Genomic DNA, 20,299 nt, shown 5'->3' with positions numbered 1-20,299 from the left:
TTTTAACTTTTTTTTTGCCGTAAGATGAAGCCTGTCTGATTAACTCAGTCAGCATTTATTTTGTGTGGTATGTTAATTTGGCCGTTAGGCTCGCAATAGTAGCTATCAGACAGTATCAGTGCATTGATGGCATTAAGGGAGGCAGAAAGAGTGTACAATAGAGATCGGATAATTCCCTAATCTAGTTAAGCCACACTCTGTCCCTCCACATTTGCCACTGTACTGTTCGAGTCTATTGATGGGGAGAGTTAGGTAGCCAATGCTGAAAAGGGGTTCATGTTGCAGCAGTCACTTCATAATCTATCTGTATGCAGGTGTTTAAGAGATCACACTCGATGAAGAGAGATTAAAAAGACTGGGATTTTCAGTTTAGAAAAGGGGAGACTAAGGGGGGATAGGACAGAGGTCTATACAATCATGACAGATATGGAGAAACAAATAAGGAAAAGTTATTTTCTTGTTCCCATAACATAAGAACTAGGGGTCACCAAAAGAAATCAATAGGCAGCAGGTTTAAAACAAACAAAAGGAAGTTTTTCTTCACTCAGCGCACAGTCAACCTGTGGAACTCCTCGCCAGAAGATGTGGTGAAGACTAGGACTTTAACAGGGTTAAAAAAAGAATTAGATAAATTCATGGAGGTTAGGCCCATTGGTGGCTGTTAGCCAGGACGGGTAGGGATGGTGCCCCTGGCCTGTTTGTCAAAGGCTGGGAATGGGTGATGGGAGAGGGATCACTTCATGGTTCTCTGTTCTGTTCCCTCCCTCTGGGGCCCCTGGCACTGGCTACTGTTGGCTGCCAGGACACTGAGCTGGATGGACCTTTAATCTGAGCCAGTCTGGGCATTTTTATCTTCTTACGTTATTTTAAGGGTACATTTATAAATGGTTTGTACAATTGCACCTACCACCAATGAACTCAGCAGCCATCCACCTACTCATCACATTGACATATTTGCAGCATCTATCAGTAAAGTATTGACCCGATATAAACGATAACGACACCCTTGCCATAAAGTATAAGCAAGCATTCTGAGCTTTAACTTCAATGGGACAGAGGGCTGGGCGGGAGTTTGCAACTGTAAGTTAGTCTACTGGTACCAGTAATAAGGAAATACTGTAAATCTTCAGCTAGTGCCCTTTTCAGCACTGCAGGTTCCCAGAGTGAGACTGTATTGACATCTAGTGGCCAAGTGGATTACAGGCAGGCCCTTCAATTGCAAAAGGGGAAGATCTTAAATTGCCAATCTCCTAGAACTGGAAGGGACCTTGAAAGGTCATCGAGTCCAGTCCCCTGCCCTCACAGCAGGACCAAGTACCACCCTGATGAATTTTTGCCCCAAATGGCCTCCACAAGGATTAAACTCACCACCCTGGGTTTAGCAGGCCAATGCTCAAACCACTGAGCTATCCCTCCCTTAAGTCAACTCTTTGTGTTTAATTGTAGCTGTTTGTGGATATTTAAAGTCTTTCAGACTAGCTACTGGGATGGGAGGAGGGATCAAAGCTCATGTGACTAACCCAGGCCAGAAGGGCTTGAGTGGGAGCCGGTGACACCAGGAGGAAGCCTGGGGAACTGTAGCTGGCTCAAAGAAGCAGCTGCAGGTGAGTGAACGGTGCATGGAGCGAGACTGGCTCTTGCAGGGACGGGCTGTGGGGTTACAACCCCCTCTGGGAAGGAAAATTGAGGGCTCCTGAGTCAAATGAGTCATTGCTCTGTGAATTGAACACATGGTTCTGCTCCTCCCGGTACCTGGCGTCTGTCTCTTGGCCACCCTGCAAGTCTTGCTGCCGTGGCTGCATGGCCTTCTCCGTCTCCCCGTGAAGTTCCACCAGCTTCACTGTTGGAGCGGAACTAGTGCAACGCGTGAATGGAGTCCATATCCACCCCCCAGCTCGCTGATGCTGGGTGTATCCGCCCTGCTCAGAGCATCAGCTAACAGCAGGAACTGGCCTGGACTATCTGATCTCTGCCTGCTCTCCCTGGAGCACATCGCTCTGTGCTGCAGTCCCTTTGGCTCACGAAGGGGCTCGTGGGGTCTGTGGTCGTACGGCGCTGTGACTTGGTGCCCGAGGCATGCGGATGGAGCAGCTTCCCCCCAGAGTCGTAGGCAGAAGCTCTTTCTCTGTGTGTGCATGACCCTCTTCATCTCTGCCACGGTTCTGCTGGCGCCAGGGATCCTGCAGAAGAGCCCCGCCCTGCCCGGGAATACCGTGGAATGATCAAAACCCGGATATTTGGATTGACCCAAACACTTTTTCATCTTTTCACTTCGGGACCATTTTTGTGATATTGACGTTTTGTTGCAATTCAGAACTTTAAAGCCACTTTTCCGTGCAGCTGGGACGGGGGCAACTGCTTATTGGTGGGTCTCAGCACAAACTCGTTTCACGTAGGCCACCAAAAAGCCACCCAAGGCGACGACTGTTAATTGCTAACTGCTCGGGCTGGATTAGACTGGGCAAACCCCGGGTGACCAGTTCCCTCTCTCATTACCATTCCCCTGTGACGTCCAGCCCCCTCCCCACCCCAGTCAAATTACTCTGGATGCTTCCTGATCTCAGAAACAGACACCTCTCAGCTTTGCACTCTTCATTCCTGTTGCATTACGCCCAGGCTCGGAGGCCACATGCGGCCCCTGGCTTTCCTGGATCCAGCTCCTGAGGCTAGGGCCTCCCCCCAGCATTGGGGATTCCACGCTGGTGAGGGGTGGATTTGTTTGTTTCTCACTTGTGTGCAGCCCCTGACTGATATTTCTGAGCGTCAGTGGCCCTCGACCCAAAAACGGTTCCCCACCCTGCAGGAATATCATTCTAGCCTGTTACCCTGTGAGTTGACCCTAGCTTTGTCAGCATAGGAGAACTTTAAAGAAGGGACTCGCAGTGTTGGAAGGGGCCGGTGCCCAGTTTAATCCTGGCCATGCTGTCACCAGGAGCTTTTTCCAAAGTCTGCAAATCCTCTGGTAAGGAGGCAGGACTGAGAATAGCCACAGCAGCTGTCAATGGGCACATGTGAAAAATAAAACCCTGGCTTTTGTGGCGCTAGGTGGCACTTTGTGATTTCAGATAAAGGGTCTCGTCTGACCAGGCTCCACAGATGGGGACAAACTCCGCTGCTGAGGTTCCCCCAGGAACAGGCCAACGCGAAAACGTTCCATTGGTGACGAGGTTCAGGCTGCCGGGAGAGAGGCTTCTTCCTAATGACTCATTTAGAAAGTGATAGACAATAAGGCAGAGACTATCTTACTGCCTCTGTAACATCCACGGGCTGCCCACAGCTGGAATACTGCCTGCAGATGTGGTCGCCTCATCTCAAAAAAGATACCTTGGCTTTGGAAAAAGTTCTGAAAAGGGCAACAAAAGTGATTAGGGGGTTGGAACGGCTGCCATATGGCAAGAGATTAAAAAGACTGGGACTTTTCATTTTAGAAAAGAGGAGAGTAGGTTGGGGGGGCGGGGATATGATAGACGTCTATAAAATCATGGCTAGTGTGGAAAAAGTGAATAAGAAAAAGTTATTCACTTGTTCCCATAACGTTAGAATTAGGGATCACCAAATGAAATTAGCAGGTAGCAGGTTTGAAACAAACAAAACAAAGTTCTTCTTCACACAGCGCTCAGTCAACCTGTGGAACTCCTTGCCAGAGGAGGTGGTGAAGGCCAGGAGTTTAACAGGGTTCAAAAAAGAACTAGATACATTCACGGAGGATAGGTCCATCAGTGGCTATTAGCCAGGATGGTTAGGGACGGTGTCCCTAGCCTCTGTCAGAAGCTGGGAATGGGGGACAGGGGATGCATTGCTTGATGATTCCCTGTTCTGTTCACTCCCTCTGGGGCACCGGGCGTTGGCCACTGTCGGCCGACAGGACACTGGGCTAGGTGGCCCTTTGGTCTGACCCAGTAAAATACAGCGTGAATGTAGGGCTGATGGAGCGATTCTGGATACACAGCTCCTGAGACCGAAACCCTCTGTTGACCCACAAAGCAGCTAGAGGATGGGCCATAGCCGTGCCGGCTTCCCCACGCTGCTCTGCAAACATGCCTCGTCCCTGCCGCAGGGCCAAGCCTTGGTTCCCATGGCTGCTAGTTGGCACGGATTGCGGGGATGTGCGTGATGGGATGCTAAACTGCGCTACCCTGCCCAGCCAGTAGGTGGTGCTGCGTGTGCCGACCTCATGGAAGCTAACCGTGGCCCTACGGAGCGGAGCGCTGAATGATTTTATCCTGAGCACGTGGCAGTCTCTGAGAAGCCAGCCTGTCGTCAGTCTGTCCATCCGATCCAGAAGCCGCTTCACAACCTACCATGTACGTGGCCATGGCAAAGCGAACAGCTCACCCTTGGGAACCGCCAAGAGAACCACACTGCTACTCCGCCAGTTAGAGCTGCGGGGCACTTCTGAGCCAGGCTCAGTTTAAGCAACAGCAGAGATGAATAGTTAGTCCCCTACCCCCTGGAGGCGCTGGATCCGCCCCCAGCCTGTGATCAGCCCTTCTCCGCTGTGTGGAAATAAGAAGGAAACCCGTCCTCTGAAAATCGGGAGAGGGCTGCCATTTGGGGAGCTCCAGTCAGCAAGTGGCGAGGACGGGATTGTCAGGGTAAAGCAGGGCTGTTTCAGCTCCGTGACAGTCCTAAAGCCTCCAGCTGGAGCAGAGTAACGTTGGGCCTAGCCCAAATCATTTAGTTCACTTTAGATTTCCCTGGCTGAAGGAAGGTTGCTTAGTTAATTTCAGACTGGATTAATCAGCGGTACCCTGCATCAGCCTGAGACCTGTAGGGCTCTACCTGGTGCTGATTAGTGCATCTCACTTAACGACCTAGAGTCAATTAGAGGCAGGACAAGACTCTTCCAGGCTTGCAGCCGTTCTCAAGCTGATTAGCGCCTTAGGAGCCTGACTAGTCTAGCCAACCTCCTTAATCAATTTCAGACACAAATAGTTAATCAATTTCACACTAGACTTGGTCAGTTCAGAATCATTTCACTTCAGAGGCAGCCAGTTGGCATAAAGTTAATCTACTCAGGCCTAAACTATCTGATCTAGAACTAATGAGTTTGGCTACCCACATGATACACAGATTAGGATTCTGCTCTACTTGATTAGTCACTTCCTCGGGCTGGTTGTTAAATCTGATTTGAGCCTAATTGTAACTATTAACCTTACATTGGTTCCAGGAGCTAGGCTCTCTGATTAAATAGCCACAAGGAAATGCTGAGGGATGGAATTTGTGAGCTTCTGAGAGGTGTGTCCTTTTCTTCTTCACTAGCATTAACCCTTCCCCGCCTGCAGTCCAGTTCTTCCCACTACTCAGTGTAGGGGAAGAATAGGGGTTTTTTCCTCAGCACTTTCTCTGTTGGTTGCCTGGTGGGTGTACATCAGGAGACTTAGTGATTATAAATATCAGCTGAATGGCAAGGCAGGATGGGCTGACTCCTGGTTTCTTCAGGCCATGAGCTGTACATTCATTGCTGGAAAAACTTAACAAAAATAACGAATAGTCTAGCAGCACCTTAGAGCCCAACAGAGCCTGTAGATGCGATCATGAGCTTTTGTGGGCACAACCTACTTCTTCTGATGACTGGAGTTTAAGGGGTCCAAGTTCCAAACAGCAAAGAGAGGGGATGGGGGAGGGAAAGGAGAGGAGGAAAAAATGGGAAAAGAACAGTCAATTAGAGTTTCCATGCTAAATGAAGCTGATAGAGCGGTTCTAAGCTTTCTTCGTGTTAATTAAGCACACTTAATTAATTGCTGGGTTTAAATGCTCTCAGTGGAAAGGGGACATTTTCTCCACAAGCGCTCTGGCCTGAGAAGAGGGTGCTGAGGACGTGCCGCTGGGCTGTGCATGTTAGCAATTCTGGCTCATCCTCCCTGCGGTGGGTGGGGCTGCCAGACTCCGGGAGGAAGCCAGGAGACCTGCTGTGTGGGGTAAGGGAGGGCCCTGACCAGGGTCTCTCCCAACTGTAGCTGGTGCCTTTTGTCTGAGAGAATCCCCCGCAATCCCAGTGCAGATGGGGCTTAGAACCCAGATTCCCAAAGGCGTCTACGTGCCTAACTCCCATAGGGATTCTGGGGGGAGTTAGATGCCTGCCCACGTTCGAGGAGCGGGGCCTAACTCATGCGGGAAATACCATACTGTGTGGAGGGGGAGCAGCGGCTGGATGGACAGCGGTGTGGGGTAGGGGGGATCCTGGCCAGGGACCCTGGGGAGAAACCCCTGCTCTCCCTAGAAGGAACACGGAGGCTTTACCCAGGCAGAACCTCATTTAAAAGCTCCTCAGAAGGCTTCTGTGCACTTAAATGCCGGGGGCTTTATTGACCAGGGACTCTAGGTACCTCCAACCTGCTCCCTGGGTCACCGCCCACCCCTTGGACAAAGCAGCTGAGTTGGAATTCAGTTACCACTGTTTCAGTTTGGCCTGCCCCTTTCCCCCGCCCTGGCCTTGTTGTAGTAAAGCGACCTGCAGAACGTAAGGGAAGCCGGTTTCTACGGGGCCGGCCAGTTCAAGTCCTTGTTCAAGCCACGGGAGATGGAGTCAGACGTGCCCGTGAAGGTCAGGCCCTCGCTCTGGCTCTAGCCGGCTCGTGTCGTTCCTCGGCGGAAGGATGGCTACTTTGAAATCCAGCGGCGAGTGCCCAGGCAGGTACAACGGTCCCCCCAGGTTTCTGTGCCTCACCGTTCCTGAGGTCTGGGTCGTGCCCGTCCATCCTTTGGCGCAGACACTGCCCGGTCTGGCCATGTCCGTGGCCGAGGGGCATTGCTGGCACTCGACGGCACAGGTCACACTAGTGGGTGCGCAGGGGTGTGAGCCCCTGATGTGGGGGCTGATGCGGTTAGCTCCTGGGATGGCGTCGCTTGTGTAGCTGCGTGGGCAGAGGGGGCGGGGGCCGGTGTCTGGGGGAGTGTGTTTGTGGTGTGGTGTGTGGCTGCTGGCGAGGATTTGTTTCAGGCTGGGGGGTGTCTGTAGGCGAGAACTGGCCTGCTCTAGCTTCCCTTACAGTCCACACCCCACTGACACCAATAGCCAAGTAGGGGCCACCCCCGCCCACTTGTTAGCACCAGCTCTGCAATTGACAGGTGCTTCTATTCCTTCCACTCTGTACTCTGAGGGCCCCTTTTCTCTCCACTCTGCTCAGCTGGGGAAGCGGGTTTTGCCACCAAACCTCGTGATCCTCGATCTATTGTCCTTAGCCTCTAAGGGCCACCTACACGGCAGGGCTTACCTGGATGGAGCGACGTCAATTGTGTAGCTTATTTCAAAATTGGGAGCTTCTACCCAGGACTTCTTTGGAAGTAGAGCTGCTACCTCCGGCTTCCCTTGCTCCGCGCACGATGAGGGTACAGGAGTCGGAGTGAGACGTCCTCCCGCGTGCCAGCGTGTGGACACTACTTTGAAATAGCTGCCGGCTGTGTAGACACGGACTAAGTTATTTCGGAATAGTGTTGCTGTGTAGACATAAGGTGCCACAGGACTCCTCGTTGTTTTTAAAGTTACAGGCTAACACGGCGACCCCTCGGAGACCGGCCAACGGACATGAGCTCGTTGTAGCCAGGCCTAAGCCTTCACCGGCAGCTTTGCTTCCAAGGACAATCGTCTAAGGCCAGCCGTGAGCCCAGAGCCAAGACCTTGGCATCCGCCAGCCTGTGTTGCAAGCTGGGTTTGGAGAGGGGAGGGGGGAGCCACGACCTGCAGGTCCCGGCTCATCCGCTGGCCTGAGGGATGAGTCAGTCGCATGGTGCCAGTGCTCTAAACAACAGCTGTGCTTTCCCTGACCGCGGCACATGCTCCTCTTACGTAACACTGCTGCCGCGAAGGGCAACAAGCCGAACGGCTCGTGTCCCGGCTCTTCCCCAGGGCCGCTGGGGAGATAGGGTGACACTTGCGGTGCCTCCTTAGCCCACAAGGTCGCCCCTGTGCCAACAGGCTGCAGCCGCCCACCAGGTCTTGTCCCTGGAAGCTCTAGCCAGGCCAGAGTGCCACTGTCTCTGGGGTCAGACGCAAACGGCACCAGGCAGCGTGACCCTGTGCCGAACGCCGGGACCGGGAGCCTGGATTCCTGGCTCTGCCACTGACTTGCTGAATGGTGCGGGGTCACTTCCCCACTCTGCGCTTTATTTCTCTCTCTCTCTCGGAGAGTTTGTGCGTCTGTCTGCGAGTCCGTCTGGCCGAGACTCTGCCTAACCGGTAGGAGCCAGGGCCATCAGATTTGCTAGGCAGCTTCCTCGTCTCCCCATTTAAAGCAAGGCCAGGGTCTGGGGGTGCCTGGGAAATGGGCGGTGCCTGGAATGGGACTGTTTCCCACAACTTGGAAAGGGAGGGGCTGACCGGAGGAGAGCTGTGCTGCGGAGAGACCACGGGGAGCAGCTGCACCAGCAGGAGAGGGGCCAGTCGGGGACTTACCCAGTCCAGTGGCCTGTCATGTGACGTGGCCCCCCTGTCCCGAACAGTGACGGACTGGGACCTCCCCGGGGCCGGGCAGCCCAGGCCTCACCCAGGAGATACCCTCCCAGAAAAAAGAGGCCATCTGGGAACCATGGCCTGGCCCATCCCTAAGGAGAGGTGGGGGGAGCTGCAGGCCAGGACCACACGCTGCAGGGGAGAGGGGGCACCTGGAGGCCAGAGCCAGCCCCTGGAGGGCCCCCCAGAAAGGCTGCAGGCTGGGGAGCAGCTGGAGGCTGAAGCCCCCCCCCCAACCAGCTGGAGGGCAGGAGGGGCAGTTGCCGGCCAGGGCCAGTTGTCAGAGCCCCGACTAGCCGGAAAGAGCCGCTGCCAGAGTAGCACCAGTCTCAGTGAGGCCCCGGTAAGCTCCCCCACACCTCCCAGCCCCACCCGGCAGCCCCCTGCCCTGGTTTCTGCACCCCCACCCTCTTTCCTGAGCCCCCTCCACACACAACCCTGGGCCCTGATGCCTTCACTCCAGCATCCTCCACCCCCTGCCCTGAGCCCACCCAACCCCCCAGCCCCTGCCCTCATTCCTATACCCCGTCCCCTACCTTGACCCCCACCCCCTGCCCTCACCCCTGCACCCCCAGACGCGTTTCGTTCTAGCAAAAGGCAGAAATGCTGCGACTCTTACCGACCCACCAGCTCTCGGCTGGACTGGCCCCTTTCAGTGCCACGGGACACGCTTTTCCTTCGGCTGTGTGAAGAGCAACCATTGAACCGAACCCTGGGCAGCACCGCCCCGTGGCTCACCCCGCCCCGCCCGGCACCGCCCCGTGGCTCACCCCGCCCCGCCCGGCACCGCCCCGTGGCTCACCCCGCCCGGCACCGCCCCGTGGCTCACCCCGCCCGGCACCGCCCCGTGGCTCACCCCGCCCCGCCCGGCACCGCCCCGTGGCTCACCCCGCCCGGCACCGCCCCGTGGCTCACCCCGCCCCGCCCGGCACCGCCCCGTGGCTCACCCCGCCCCGCCCGGCACCGCCCCGTGGCTCACCCCGCCCCGCCCGGCACCGCCCCGTGGCCCACCCCGCCCGGCACCGCCCCGTGGCTCACCCCGCCCGGCACCGCCCCGTGGCTCACCCCGCATGGCACCGCCCCGTGGCCCACCCCGCCCGGCACCGCCCCGTGGCTCACCCCGCCCGGCACCGCCCCGTGGCTCACCCCGCCCCGCCCGGCACCGCCCCGTGGCCCACCCCGCCCGGCACCGACCCACCCAGCCGGCCAGGTCCCTCTGCTCATCTGGCTGCAGGAGATGACAGAGCGTCGTCATTTGCATGATGGGAGCCCCTGGGCCCGGGGCGTAGAACAGGCCCCGTGTGAACGGTCCTGCCCCAGGGAGCTCCCGGGAAGGGCTGGTGCGGGGCTGTGGCCTGCGTAGGCCTGTTCTTTGCTGGTGCCAGTAGATGTGTTGGCGGGCACAGCCCTGGCTCCCTGCAGCCTAGTTTGTTGGGGGGGGGGAATTCCTTCCCTTGTGCTCAGCCCCTTCCTCCCCCCCAGTGAGCAGCATTTCTCAGAGGGTGGCAGATCACAGAATCCTAGACCCCAAAGGGACTCGCGTCCTGTCCCATCCCCGGCCCTCGCGCCAGGACCCAGCACCGGCTGAGCATCCCTGACAGGCGTCTCTCCAACCTGCTCTGAAAAGTCTCCAGATGCAGGTGCTGGGGAAGCCGCTGCCCCCCGTGGCTCTGATTTCCCTCCTATGGGGGGGAGGGGCAGGCCAGTGGCGGCCCGCTGGGGTTTCTGTGCTGCCCACGAGAGGTGCAGTTCTCTGTTGGCCGGGGCTGCCAGATTCCCCTGGTTCTGTCCGGGTGTTTTTCCTAGTGCTGTTACTGAAGTGACCTGCCCGTGGGCTGGGCCGGCGCAGGGAGGCGGGTGCTGATGCGCCCCGCGCTGACGGTGAGCGTCGCGCGCTCCCTCTGCCGCCAGAGTGCTGCTCCAGGGCCCCCTGCAAGCCCCAGGGACGCTGGCGCGGGCAGCAGAGCAACCGGCCCCGGGAGGCCGGCTGGGTCCGACGGTCCCGCGGCCCCTGAGACCAAGGAGCCGGCTCGGGCGGCCCACCCCGCCTCGGGTCCCAGCGCTGCTGGGCAGGGTTGGGTCAGCGTCCCTCCGTCTCCTGTCCACGTTGCTCTTGCGCCCGGGGATGGGTGAAAAGGGGGCGGAGGCCGAACCCGGGCAGGACGGGAGGCACGGACACAGGGCTTCTCCCAGCAGCTGGCAGGGGGTCAAACAGGGGCACGTTCCCCTCCCCCGCTAGCATTTCTCACCCGGCCAGTGCTAGCCGCCTTGGGAAGGTGGCCCCCTCGGCCTCCACGGGGCTTTGCGGTGGATCCAGGCCCGCCAGGCCGGTCTGCCAGGGGACTGAACTCAAAGGCAGTTGGGCACCGCTAGCCCTGCCCTGATGCGGCCAAAGGAGGCAGGGGGCATGTAACCAGAGCCCCGGGGCCCGACGTGGCGCCCGCTGGCGTGGGAGCTGAGCCCAGGCCTGTCTGTGGTGTCGGCCTTGGCAGGTGCTGCTCTCTGCCGGGTCTTCTTCCCCGGCGGGCTGGCCCCATGCACGGCCTGCCTGGGGCTGCGCTGTGCCCGGGGGGACCCGCCCTCCAAAGGGCTCGCGAAGGGCGGGAAAGGGAAGTCCTCGCGTGGCCCTTCCCTGGCCCGGCTTCCACGGCTGCCATGTGCGGAGCCACGGCGGGCCACGCCTGCAGCGGGACGTAAGCCCCGAGGGGCTGAGACGTGCCGGGAAGCCGCACTGCCCGCCTGGATGCCAGAGGGGCCAGGACCCCTTTGCAAGCTGAGCTTCCGGCCGCTCGGATCGGTCCTGCCTGCCAGCATCCAGCGCATGGCCAGTCCTGCAAGGGAGGGACGGCGGAGGCTGTAGGGCCGGATGGCTCGGGGCACCAAGCCTTCCCTATGAGAACATAAGAACGGCCGGACGGGGTCAGACCAAAGGCCCATCTCGCCCAGTGGCCTGTCTGCCCACAGTGCCCAATGCCAGGTGCCCCAGAGGGAGGGAACAGAACAGGGAATCCTCCCGTGATCCCTCCCGTTACCCATCCCAGACAAACAGAGGCTGGCGACACCATTCCTGCCCAGCCTGGCGAACAGCCATTGATGGACCTAACCCCCATGAATCTATCTAGCTCTTTTCTGAACCCTGTTAAAGTTCTAGTCTTCATCACATCCTCTGGCGAGGAGTTCCACAGGTTGACTGTGCACTGAGTGAAGAAAAACTTTCTTTGGTTTGTTTTAAACCTGCTGCCTATGAATTGCACCTGGTGATGAGGTCAGATCTCGCCCCAGGGACGAGGGTGTCCAGGCTTGGATGCAGGAATTTCAGGGGGGTCCTTTTTTTGTAAATGACGACTGCAAGGATGTGATGCACCCCCTCTATGGTCCCCCAAGTAAGCGGGGAAATCAGTGACAGGCTTTCCCCGGCCGGCTGGAGCATGCGTACTTGGGGAACCGGGCAGGGGGGCCTGGTGTCGTTGCTGTGAGGCAGTGGGGCTGGGTGACCTGCATGCGATGCGCTGGGATGGCTCTGCCCCACTCCCCGGCTGGCGAGTGGGGCCCTGACGTCTCTACAGATCGAAGCGCGTCCCACGGAACCAGGCTGGCAGCAGAGGAGCTGCCCAGCTCTTCCTGCCCCCCCCCCCCCCCCCGACACGCTGAGCTGACCTGCCCTCCCCCGCGCGCTGCACGGCCATGTTTGTACTGGTGCCGTCTGGGGGAATCCGGCTCCTGCCCGGCCTCCTGGAGGGCCCAGGTGAGGGGCGTTCAGTGGCCGGGGGGATCGTCTCACTGCCCTAGGGCCGCCCGGGGGAGGGGCCGTGGGAGAACTGGCAACGCCCTCGCTGCACGTGCCCCCCGCCCCGTCGTGGCACCCCGTGGCCTTGCCACTGGCGCGAGCAGTTCCACCCCCGTGCAGGCAGCGTGGCACGAGGGGGGGAGATGCAGCAGGTCTCCGGCCCCCGCAGGGCAGACGCGCTTCCAGGATGCCTGCTCGGGGAGTTGCCTGCCTGATAAACAGGAGGCCAGCTGTCCTCCTGAGTCAGGGGCTATAATTAACCTGCCCTCCCCTTGCCCCCTGCAGGCGGGTCCGGGCTCGGCAGGGCCGGGGGCTGGAATAATAACCTGTTTGTCACTTGAGTTCCCACATGAAGCTGGACGCGGCCCCCGGATCATGTGAGCCAGGTGTTTGGCTGCCTCGAAACCGGCCTGAACTAAACCCGCGCGGCCTGTGCTCCCTGCAATACGCCCCCTGCCCCCACCAGAAGCCTGGGAAACAAACCACAGGGAGCCCGGCCAGTTCCCTGCGGCTCGGGAGAGACACCGGAGCTTCTGGGCGCTCGGATGGACCCTGGCAAGTTCCAGGGAGGTTTTCGTGCCTGTGAATTGGATGGCTATGGGGCCTGGCCCGCTCCACGCTGCAGAGCAGCATCTGCCCGGCTGGGGACAGCACACCCAGCTGCAAGTCAGGAGACCTGGATCCTATTTCTGGCTGGGTGACCTTGGGCAAGTGACTTGCCCACTGCAAGCCTCAGTTTCCCCATCACTAGACCCCACCTTTTGTGAAGCAGGTTAGGTGGCGTCAGAGACCCCTGGAGTGAGACCCCCTTGGCAACCCCCAGTTCGCTATCTAGGGATGGAGCGGGCCAGGCCCGGGTGAATTGGTGGTTCAATTCTGCTAAAGTATCTCCTGCCGGGGGGCTGTAATGGATCGGTGGTGCAGACTCTGTGAGGCGGGGGGAGTTTTGGGGGTTCGGGGGGGGTTGCATACGGGGGGGCTCAGTGCCCGGAAGTTACTGGTTTAACGTGATAAAGGGGGGAGTTTTGGGGGTTCGGGGGGGTTGCATACGGGGGGGCTCAGTGCCCGGAAGTTACTGGTTTAACGTGACAAAGGGGGGAGTTTTGGGGGTTCGGGGGGGGTTGCATACGGGGGGGCTCAGTGCCCGGAAGTTACTGGTTTAACGTGACAAAGGGGGGAGTTTTGGGGGTTCGGGGGGGTTGCATACGGGGGGGCTCAGTGCCCGGAAGTTACTGGTTTAACGTGACAAAGGGGGAGCTTGTGGTTTCAGAGAACAGCCCGGAATTGGAGCCGTGGGATCTGGGACCCTGGTGACCCCGGCCCTGCTGAGAGGAAGCCGGTTCTGGCCAGAGACAGACACTGGGAGGCAGAGGGGAGACCCCAGAGAAAGGCCCAGCGGACCCCAGCGAGGGGGGAACATTGGGCGGGGGGGAGGCGGAGAAGAGGGGCCCGGGGCAACCCTGTTACCTGGGGAGAAGACGATGGACGGGGGAGGGGCTGTTGCTGGGGGTGTTGGAGGCTCTGCTGGGAGACGGGGGCTGTTTTTGGGGGGCCGAGCAGGCAGGACTCAGCCGGCTGCGTGGAGACTGACGTGGGGGCTGGGGGGAGGGATCCTTAGCTGTAAGCTCAATCAACCCTCCTGTTTGGTGCTGGCTGGTAGTTGCTCTGGTCTAGAGAACGGGGGGGGGGGGGGTGCTGTTCCCCCTGGGAGGGGAGGCCCGGGGGCCAGAGGGAGGGGACCCCCCCCGGCGGGCTCACGGCAGAGGCTGGAGGCCCTGAGAGGCACCGTCCCGGAGACGGAGGGGCAGACCCCCCAGGTGTGAGGGGGCCCCACATGAGAGGGTCCCCACACTGGAGTGGCCCCCTGAGAAAGGGCTGCCCACTCCATGGGGCCGCTGGGCTGGAGTGGGCACCCGAGAGGGGGCTGCCGCTGGAGGGGGAGGGCCTGCCCAAGCCCAGGGGGCAGGTGTCCTGGGGTGGAAGTTGCTCCCCTGGAGAGAGGAAAGGGAGTTTCCTTCCAGAGCACAAGCCAGGCAGCCTAGAATCTCCCCTCGGGGCCATGGACAAGTGGGGTGCAGCCTAAGTCACTCCATGTTCTCCTGGCATGGAGAGAGCAAATGGGGACCCGTCTGTTCTGCTGCCCTGCGTCAAAGTCCAGGAGCTCAGAGCAGGGGCCGGCAGGCTAAGAGCCGTGTTCCCTCTCATTTTTCCCACCCAGTGTGTGGAATAACTTTTATTGTGCGCACCCAGGCATGTGCAGATGTGCACCACAGCAGAAACACATGCTGCCAGCGGTGGGTGCTCTGCTAAGCAGCAGGGTGGCACCTGACTCGCTCCAGGGAACCCTGGCTAAGGGGAGAGGGACAAAGGGTCAAGAAAGCCTCCCCCAGTTTTCATTCCCAGGGAGGCAAACAAGTGGGAAACTCCTCAGAACAGGCACCTCTTCCTCCCGGGTAGAGCTTCCTGCCGACTGTCTCCAGGGGCCAATGCAGAGAGAGCTGCAGCGCCCGGCTGGTTGGCACATGCGGGCAGAGACCTTTGCCCTGCAGCTGAGGGTTTCATCCCGGCGTCCTTGCCAGGGGCGACAGGCAGTGTCTGGCGGGGACCCTCCACCCCAGCAGTGGCTGCATTTCGGGAAGCAGAGTGTTCCTGTGGACAGTGTGCATAGTGCTCTGGGAATTGTTACCTGGCTCAGGGGGCCTGAGATGCCTGGCAGGGAGGACGGGGTATTTATTGCTGCACTGTCTGTCCAGAGGGGCCTTCCATGAAGAGCCCCTGCCCTGGTGCCTAGGGAGGGATGCTGCAGCCACTGGCCTTTTCATTCCCACCGGGCTATTTTTGCTTCCCTCTTTTCCCGGCTCCGTTCCAGCCAAGCAGCGGGGCTGAAATTAGCGCTCGGCGTGCCTGGCTCGCCCTGCCCCGGGAGCGGTCACTGGGCGGAGCGTCTTTTATTAACACTTCTGCCCTGGAGACCGGCAGCCAGTGGGATCTGCGCTTCAAAAAAGGAAGTGGCGGGGTGGAGGCAGGTTGAGCGGAACCAAAGTGTCACTCAGGCGGCTGGGTTTATAAGGGAGGGAGTAGCCCCCCCCATCCAGATGTAGGCAACTCTGAAGGGGGGGCCCGTGGCAGCTTGCTCCCCCCCACATTATTCCTGCAACATCAGAGCCTAATGCAGAGTCTGAACCCAGCCACGCGGCCACCAAGAAATTCCCTCGCGCCTGCGGATCTCAAAGCACGTCCCCGGGAGACGTCTCAGAGCCGTGTCGGGCTGTGACCTCAGCACGTCCCGTGGCACCTTAGAGACCACCAAATACATAGAGAGCCCTGAGCCCTGGTGGGCACAACCCACAACCCGCTGAGCCAGTGGAGAGGAAAGGCGGGACCCTCTGTGACGTAGTGGGGGGGAACTTGCTGGTTTCTATGGGTCTGTGGTAACCCCACTGGCTGCCGCCGGTACCACAGCCCAGAAGGACAGGGATGGGTCGTTATGCAAAGGGATCTCTCAACCTGTCTGACCAGCTACCCCCCATGGAGAGGAACAAAGGAAGGTGGATGCTGCCCTGGCTGGGGGCAGGGCTGGAGGAGAGTTAGTTAGTTTCTGTCTGGGAGCATGGAGGAAGTAGCCTCAGCAACAGGCTGGGGGGTTTAGAAGCCGAGACCCCCCCCATATCAAGGGGGGCTGAGGCATCCTAGGCCTGTCCTGTAACCTGATGACATCTGTGCTGTGCTGTATCCTGGAGAGGCAATAAACCCCCTCTGTTCTACTGGCTGGCAGAGTCTGTTCGTGCCATTTCGGGGGTGCAGGAAACGGGGTTGTGGCAGGGGTGGGTGTCTGGGGGAGTGTGTTTGTGGTGTGGTGTGTGGCTGCTGGCGAGGATTTGTTTCAGGCTGGGGGGTGTCTGTAGGCGAGGCCTGGGCCTGGAGAGGGAGGGGTCAGTTTCCAGGGGAGGCTGTAGATTGCCAGGGATGCATGGAGGGGGCGAGTGGGGCTCTGTTATTTTCCTTGCTGGGCTTGTCTGGAAGAAGCAGATTCCTGGGGACTCGTCTGGCTCTGGTGAGCCTTCGCGGTGCCGTCTGTGTCTCGGGAGCAGCCGGATTCTTGCCCAGGCCTTGGGTAGGCCGGCAGGTGACTCGTGTTCTCTTTGCAGGACCATCCCCAACCTGCTGGGTGACCCCGAGCAAGTCCCTTCCCCTCTCTTGCCCCTCCCAGCGACTGGCTGCCTTGTCTGTTTGCCTGCCAGCCGTGGGGCCGGGGCTGTGCTCTGTGACAAGCCCGTACCGTCAGGCCAGGAAGGGGACCCAAGCGCCCCTCACAGGATATGGGGCCAGCGGGACGGAGCAAGGGCAGGGAAAGTAGGGAACTGCAGTGAGCTGGGGGCGTCCCAGCAAGCTGCCCCACTGCCCATCGACTGCCTCCCTGCTGCGCTTTGCTCTTGGGAAACGCAGAAATGAGCAAAGAACAACGTTCAACTCAGGGCCCCGTCCAGGCCCTTTGGGTCCCTCCTGCAGGAGAGCTCAGCCCACCCCCTCAGTCCTCTGCCCGGGCAGCCCCTGCGGCCTCCTCTCTAGCTGGGCGGGGTAAGAAATCACGTGACTCAGGACGTCCCTCGTGCCCACTCAACACTGGCCGCTAGCCGGCCTCAGTGGACACTAAGGGTGAGCTGCAAAAAGTAACCATAGGAACGCTAACTCAGGAACCAATCCCTGCAACACACCTCGGTGCCAGCTCTGCCCACATCGCTACACCAGCACAGGACCTAACCAATCAGCCACACCGTCCCTGGCTCAGTCACCTGCACATCTAGCAATGGAACACGCCATCGTGTGCCGGCAATGCCCCTCTGCTATATACATCGGCCTAACTGGACAGTCCTATCAGATATTAGGAATGGCAATATACAAAAACCTGTAGGAGAACACTTCAGTCTCCCTGGACACACAATAGCAAATTTAAAGGTAGCCATCCTGCAGCAAAAAAGTCAAGACCAGACTCCAAAGAGAAACTGCTGATCTGCAGTTCATCTGCAAATTTGACACCATCAGCTCAGGATTAAACAAAGACTGTGAATGGCTAGCCAATTACAAAAGCACTTTCTCCTCTCTTGGTGTTCACACCTTCAGATCAGCTGCTAGAAGTGGGCCTCATCCTCCCTGATTGAATGAACCTCCTTATCTCTAGCCTGATTCTGGCCTGCATATTTATACCTGCCTCTGGATATTTCCACTACATGCATCTGACGAAGTGGGTCTTTGCCCATGAAAGCTTATGCTCCAATACATCTGTTAAACTATAAGGTGCCACAGGATTCCTTGTCACTTTTGCAGATCCAGACTAACACGGCTACCCCCTGATACCTGCAAAAAGAGAATAATTCATATGCTGAAAGGCCTCTCTTGTTGGCGTGTGGATTGAAGAGCAGTTCGGGGCTTGGCTGCCTCAGAAGACATGACGGAGACCAGAGAACTTGTGAAATAACACCAGACAGTCAGGAGGGGAAGCTGAATGGCGGTGGGGAAATGAGTTTTTTAGCTTTGGAGGCTGTACAGTTTATTTACACCAATGTCATTTCAAGGCCCAAAGAACACTTTGGAGAAAGGCAGTCTGTGGTAAAGATTCAACAGCCCTGCAATTAAAACAGGAGCACAGTCAGACTTCTACGCGCTGCTCCTCCCACAAAACCAAGAAAGGACCTGGCATTTATAGGGCTAACAGTGAGAACCTTTCAGCCCTGAGTTATCCATCACAAAGAACCGGGGGGGGGGGGGTGGCAACATCTCTCGAGTTTCAGCCCCTCTCCCAGGCCAGTGAAAGCACAGCACTGGGCGTTGGACTTTGTTCCTCTGTGACCGAGGGCAAGTCATGGTGCCTCAGTTTCCCTGTGTGTTAAATAGGGCTCATCCGTACATCACTAAGTGTCATCAGATCCGCTAATGGCTCCGGGAGCGTCTCCTGTAGCTCACAGCACAAACGGTCTGGACCTTGGGAGGAACTTGCTCCGGGTCCTGGATGGCTGAGCGCCGCCGGGTGCCTCAGGTGCCCATGTCGGTACGGTAGCCTGTAAGGAACCAGGCAGGAAGCCTCCCTAAGTCTTGTCCAGAAGCACAGGGCTTACGTGCTAATCTTCCCCCGCCCTGTCTCCTGCCGCGCTCCCAGCACCTCTCGGCTGCTGTCAGCAGCTTTGCTCAGCGCTGGACAAGTCCCAGGCGGCGGATGGTTTGTCCCTGAGTCAGGGGAAGCAGCCGACTGGCTCTAGGGTGCCTGGCGAGGCTGGAACAAGCCAGTCCCCGAGTTCAGCCTGATGCCCAGTGCCTGGAGGATGTGGGGTGCGGGGGCACCAGCCCATCGGGTCAGCTGCTGGCTGGGTCCCACGGCCCACCTGGCAGCAGGTGCTCAGGGCGATCCGTGGGCAGCGTCTGCCGGTCACAGTGGCAGAGCTTGGCGCAAAGGCCACGGGCGGGCAGGGACGCTGGCCAGGAGAGAAGCCAAGAACAGAGCGCAGCCTTTTGGCTTGTCCTGGCGCCATGCTGCCAGGTGCTTTCCCCGGCTCCTCATGCTGGTATCGGAGCAGCGCCCACTGGGCATGCGGCTGGGGAGCCAGGCGGGCGCGGGAGGGGCATGTCTGGTGGGGCACTGATAAGGAGCAATGTGTTAGGCTCCCCCTGGGTTTTCTTAGAGGACCTGAGAGCACCTTGTAACCCCCCCTCCCCCCAGCGCCCTGTAGCTAGCCAAGAGAGGTAAACCGAGGCCCAGAAACTCGCCAGAGGTCGCGTGCAGAGTGAGTGGCAGGGCGGGGAACAGACCTCAGGTGTCCTGGCTCCCACCTGCCTGGCTGTGACCGCTGGACACGCTGGCCCTGATCCTCTGTTGCCCGCACCCTGGGCCGCCCCTTGTACCTCTCCTCAGGGCAGGCCCGAGCCCCACCGCCCCGCTGAGGGGGTGTCCGACTCACCGTTTGCACTGGCGTGAAGGGTGGTGCACGGTGCGGGCTGGGGGTCGCGGGTCGCACTGCCCGCTGGACACAGGACCCCGCGGTTGCTCCCCTGCGCGGGCCAGCCCGGCCTTCCGGCGGAGGCTGTTCTGTGCCCGCAGAGCCCAGCCCCACGCCCCCGGCCCCAGGCTGCTCCCCGCCGGGCATCCCCGGCTTTGGCCAAGCTAGTTCTAAGCCAGGGCACCCCCACCTCCCTATTCGGGGAGACTCTGCTGCCACCAGCCCGGCCCCCGGGCAGGACGTGGTTCCTGAAATTCCTGGAACGTTGCCCTGGGTGACTGCAGGCCCCGGGCCCGATCCCTGCACCACACCCAGCAACCCCCTTGGTCCTCCAAGGGAGCCTCCCGCAGCTCCAGCCGGCTGCCGGCTCGTCCCGTCTCGGCCCCGCTGCACCGCGCTCCCCGGACTCAGCGCTTTGCAGCTCTCCTCCTACGCCTGCTCCTTTGGCTCCACGGGCTTCCCTCCTGGCGGACTCTTCCCCCTGAAGCCGTGGCCCTGCGTGCTGAAGCCGTGGCCCTGTATTCCAAAGCTGTGGCCCTGCGTGCTGAAGCCGTGGCCCTGTATTCCAAAGCCGTGGCCCTGTATTCCAAAGCCATGGCCCTGAGTGCCAAAGCCGTGGCCCTGTATTCCAAAGCCGTGGCCCTGAGTGCTGAAGCCGTGACCCTGTATTCCAAAGCCGTGGCCCTGAGTGCTGAAGCCGTGGCCCTGTATTCCAAAGCCATGGCCCTGTATTCCAAAGCTGTGGCTCTGCGTGCTGAAGCCGTGACCCTGTATTCCAAAGCCGTGGCCCTGAGTGCTGAAGCTGTGGCCCTGTATTCCAAAGCCGTGGCCCTGTATTCCAAAGCTGTGGCCCTGAGTGCTGAAGCTGTGGCCCTGTATTCCAAAGCCGTGGCCCTGTATTCCAAAGCCGTGGCCCTGTATTCCAAAGCTGTGGCCCTGTATTCCAAAGCCGTGGCCCTGAGTGCCAAAGCCGTGGCCCTGTATTCCAAAGCCATGGCCCTGAGTGCCAAAGCCGTGGCCCTGTATTCCAAAGCCGTGGCCCTGAGTGCTGAAGCCGTGACCCTGTATTCC

The sequence above is a fragment of the Pelodiscus sinensis genome, chromosome 25, assembly GCF_049634645.1.
Source record: "Pelodiscus sinensis isolate JC-2024 chromosome 25, ASM4963464v1, whole genome shotgun sequence".
Classification (NCBI taxonomy): domain Eukaryota; kingdom Metazoa; phylum Chordata; order Testudines; family Trionychidae; genus Pelodiscus; species Pelodiscus sinensis.
The sequence above is the reverse complement of the archived record's forward strand: the minus strand, read 5'-3'. Positions refer to the sequence as shown.